Source organism: Dermacentor andersoni, chromosome 11, assembly GCF_023375885.2.
Source record: "Dermacentor andersoni chromosome 11, qqDerAnde1_hic_scaffold, whole genome shotgun sequence".
In the NCBI taxonomy this organism is placed as follows: Eukaryota; Metazoa; Arthropoda; class Arachnida; order Ixodida; family Ixodidae; genus Dermacentor; species Dermacentor andersoni.
In genome coordinates, this window is record NC_092824.1 from 109,849,576 (window position 1) to 109,854,575 (window position 5,000).

Here is a 5,000-nt window from a genome sequence, read left to right on the forward strand (position 1 = left end):
TCTTTCTTTCTTTCTTCCTTTCTTTGTTTCTTTCTTTCTTTCTTTCTGTCTTTCTTCATTTATTTATCTATTTATTTATTTATTTATTTATTTTCTTTTTGCGGCGCAGCTTCACATTCACGAGCGCGAATACGACCCTGTGTATGCATGCATGAGCTTGTCCTAGTTCGGAAAGGCCGTCGACACCTGGAACTTTGACGAGAGCATCCTTGAAGCCATCAAGCCGAAAGATGAGCATCAAAAAGCGCACAGAACTTCAAGTTCAGTGGCCTACAGACTTGTTTCTAGACCTCTTGCTTTCTTAACGAAACGTTAGTGCATTAGGATAGGCAGTTATGTATACATGACAGTGTTTTTCTTCAGCATGCCTTAATTAGTCTTCAAAACAAAAAACCACAATAGTCCGATGGAGTGTGTAAATATCGCGAGTTTGCCATCTGCTTAGTGAAAATCAGTTTGTATTCGTCAAAACTCTGTTTAGCGGTACAGAGTGGTAAACTACATCAATGCGACGTTATGCGGAGTCGTAGAAATGTGCATCAATCTGTTAATTCTTATTTCTAAAATAGCGTTCCATAAGTGCAGCCACTTTTCCGCGAGCGGGCGGGTGGTGTACCTCGTCGTTTTTGGGGGCCTATGTTGGTGACAGTGCTGGCAAAAATTATGTGCCACAGGGACGAATGAGTATGCGCGCTCGGTGTGTCCATGGAGCATGGGCATTGGGGCCAGAGGGTATGTATCACTGGGTCTTAATTTGCTTTCAATTTTATATTTTGCCAGTAGAACCACTCTGTCGAAGTTATTTTAAAAATAAACACTACATTATTTAATCCTTACATAATCATTCGCTACACAATAGTTACAATAATTATGGAACCATTCCCTGCAAAACACGAACGACTCGCAGCTCAGTGGCATTCAGGACGGTAGCGTGTGAGCGCGGAGGGCAGTGGTGGCACTGCTACACGGCCTTCGTTGTAAATCAACAATTGAGCTTTTGGGGATGCCTAAATTTCTATGTTGTACAGGCAATTTTTTTGTAATCATCTTCGTTGTAGAAGCGTCCCCAATATATATGAAAGGTAGGAACTCTGTAGGGACGTCATTGGACTCTTGTTATTCGGGTCATTCGGTTCTAGCGACATTCGTGTAGAGGCGTTGAAATTTACGTTTTTTTTTTCAGGTTCTTGCACGGAATACAATAACTTGTTCCTCACTTGTCAGAAAAAAAAATACCTTTTTTTGTAGATTAACTGACCTGTTGAACACGTACAACGTCCTACATACGCAGCACTTGCATTTAAGCGTGGTCTTTCAGTTGAGGGACCACAGTGATACCTTTTTTTTTTATATTACGACTGCGATGATTTATTTTCTACAGAGACTGAATCAAAGTTGATAAAATGTTATTTTAAAACATAAATTACTTGCAAGTATATCAGCTGCAGTGTTACTGGGGAAGCCGTTAAAAGCTAAAAATTTGGTTCGCTGAGTCCGTCATTTTCGTTGTGTCATCGTCAGCAGGCCATCTCTACAGCTTCTGCTTGAACCTCGCCATATGTCGAGGGCTTTTACTGCGTTAGCAATTGTACGCATGTATCAGGTGCAGTCACGCCGACGGCGCAGCCCTTACCGTCGTCAGGCTATCCTGTTGACGTCGCACGCAAACAGATTTTCAACAGAAACGGTGCTTTCTGTTTATAACTCACACCTTTACACCTTCTACGGGTGAAAGGGTGTGGCTTATAGACCGATTTGCACCCTTAGAGGCCATTAAGGACGTAAATCAGTTGACAGTGTACATTAGGTATGAGCTCAATACCCACCACATGCGTACTAGAAGCCGTCTATATTATGTGCATTATATTGGGGCACTGCAGAACTCATGACACCTTTGGCGTGCACCAGATCGTGTTCGATCAATCTCGCCGAAACGTTTTGTATGTACCGCCCAATCCGAGATACAGCCGGTGTGTCAGTTATACCGGCTGAAATATCTCAGCCTTACTTACCTGAGGATGCGATGGACGCTCCGCCTTCCTCCATAGGAATCATCACGCTACTAAACATCGCAGCTTGTTTTACGAACCTAGTGAGCACAGTTTCAATTATAGCCCACCCGCATACTGCATAGCTAGCGAGCTCTAAACAATGACCACATAGAATGCACACTTTAACCACCACCTTGTATTTCTGATCCGTTTAAATTGTCACGCTTGAATTTACATTTTGCTCACCAAGCACTTACTGTAGCAATATTGACTATGAATACTGCTTATTACCTTAGCTAAAGATCGCGATTGGTTTCAGTTTCAGTTTATTATTCTCACTCAATTATCAATTCTATTTATAGCAGCCCTGCATTACAAGCTTAGAGGCAGCTGGTACACTCGTCAGGTGCTGCACAGGGAAGTCTGAACCCTTTCAAGATGTGCACTTACGTCGGAACCTTTGCGCATAAAAATACTCATTTTCTGAAAACTAACTTGCATACTCGTTCCGAGCATCCTACTTGCATTTAATGTAAAAAAATTCACGAAAGACATTCACATTGTTTACCAGTGCTGCAGTCGAAGTTTCACAAGAGACAAGTCTTGATAGGTAATCTGCGTCCATGGACCTTGTTGATTATTAGTTACTCTTCGCCAGAAGGCGGACCATGGATAAACGTTTTGCAGCCCACTGACCCTTTATAGAGCTTTTAGGCTGGAAATGGAAACTGTCCATGCTTTCTTTCCACATCTGATAAGGACGGTACATCACTCGGTTACAACAGTTTTGAACACGATCCAAAGAAGATGAACTGCGAAAGGAGCAACGCGACTATGCGAGATGGTGTATTCACTAATAAATGTACAGCAAGCTTTCGACTTCACCGGTTGAAGGAGTGTAACGTGGTGCCGAACTTCCTTTGCAGAGCGAAACTCCGTATGCATCCATTGTCACTCTTCACAGTTGTTTATTTTTACATCTTTAAAAAAATATGCTATCGGTTCATGGCAATGTGCTCTGAAGAATATGTGAGATAGTGTGAGTTTCCCGATGCCTGCTTCTGGCCTCGATCATTTTCGGAAATTTTGATGGCCGGGAGGTGTTTTCCTCTTCTCTTCTTGAACTACAGTCGCACGCAGTGGGTGGGCGAGCGACCGTCAGCGTTGTGGGTTTCTTTCTTTGTTTGTCCTTTTCTCCATGTCCCTGTCTCTCGCGCTCTTCTTATTCTAAGATATGTACTGTACGTCTTTCCTAGAACTGCTCACCATTTATAACGAGTCTACACGTCAAGTACCTGTCATGCTGTTTTCTACCAATGTTCTACATGGTGTTTCTGCAAAAGCTTCCTCTTTTAAATTCTGATTGTGCCTAATCTCTATAAACTGGTAGGAAAGATGGAAACGGAGAACTAACTTCCTTAGTCGGAGCATCACCGGCTGGCTGGAAGTACACCTTGACGTTACGCGGGTGCCAGTGGGGTTGATGGTGATGTGGTAGAGGCGTTCGCGCCGCGTCATGTGGTGGAAGAACTCATCAAGTCCGCTGTGCAATCCCCGATTGATGAGGTGGCCCTTCACGTTCATGCCCACGCCGAAAACGTCCCTAAAATAGCGGCGGTCAAACTGCAAACGGCACGAAGAGATAACTAATCACGTCTGCGAAATTCTGGTCAAGAAACTTGTTCGGCCATTTCTTTTAACAAGCGACCGTTTACAGCATTGCCCGTTAACACAGTCTGAACCGTAGTATGCTGCATGTGTCCTTGGCTGTTCGAGATGTAAACTTCAATTCCTTCCTCATCTCCTTTTTTTGCGTAAAGCAATATTGTTTATGCCTTTGAACATTTCCTTTGATACAAGCAACTTTAGTACAGCACTTTGTTCTGCTCAAGGGTCGTGTCATTGAGCGCCGATAACTTTTTTTCCGCATGTCGTCAGACATGCGGAATTCTGAGAATGTACACGGGATCTCTAGTAGGTATATCCGACGCAAACGTTTTTCAGTGTGCTCCAAGCCGCTGCAGGTTTGCTAATAGTTAATTGAAGTGTCATGCTCCATGTTATTTCGCTATATCGACAAACATTCAATTTGGCAGCGAAGCTCCCCATTGCTCTCACTTGAAGTTCATCCTGGCGGTACATGGGCTCCTGGTTAGCAGTGATGTCACTGATGGCATTGGCGTGGTCTTGGGCGAGGTCGTGGGGCATGTTGAAGTTGAAGGGGTGGAAGTGGTGGGTGACCGCGATTCAGGGCAGTTGCAGAGGAAGGTACAAGCTGATCTCGAGCTTGCCTTCCAGTGGTGCGAGGGTGAGCTGGAGGTCAAGTGGCTAAGAGATCATGATCGTGGCATCGTATTCAGAGCCCCTGATAACCTGCCGAAGGTCCATGCGAAGCCGAGCATCTGCTGCGTACGGCTCTCGTACCTGTTTAAAAGGGGAAGAAAGAACGGTGAAGGAGTTCAGACTGTTTGGCATTTTGTGTCGTCGTATGTAATAGGGACTTTTCGCGTGTCCGTAAACCTATTACCATTTGCGGAATGCCGTATTGCCGGAGATCTGTAAGGCAGCAACAAAGCTAGTAGCAACATCTTTTGAGGCAGAGTTCATACAGAGCGTACACAACGGTAATACTGAAGCGACTTATTATTATAATTCTAATGAACTGTTGCTGTAAGGCATTGATAGCGATATAATTGTTAACATGCAGTCCTCTCACAGTTTCCTTTCGACTAGGACACTAACGTAACACAAATGTGGTTCAACTACGTAGCAGTTACATAAACCATCACAAGTTGCCTCTACCAGCTTTGTTAGTGCCGACCACGGCTACAGTAACCTAGAATGCTTGTCCCAGTACAATTTCCTTCTCTTCCGCATGTGCTGCTTAAAGGCCGCATATTACGGTCAGTTCACAAGCGATCCACTTCACGAAGGGCTAATCTTTTGGCTTTCTGTATGAGGGATTCCTCCACCTTCGTCGCATATTCTCATTGTTACAGTAGATCAAAG

At 44.1% G+C, this 5,000-nt stretch overlaps 1 pseudogene; it reads right to left on the bottom strand.

Annotated features, from left to right (window-relative positions):
* Nucleotides 1-5,000, bottom strand: part of LOC129386918 (uncharacterized) — an 8,480-nt pseudogene that overhangs the window by 3,225 nt on the left and 255 nt on the right.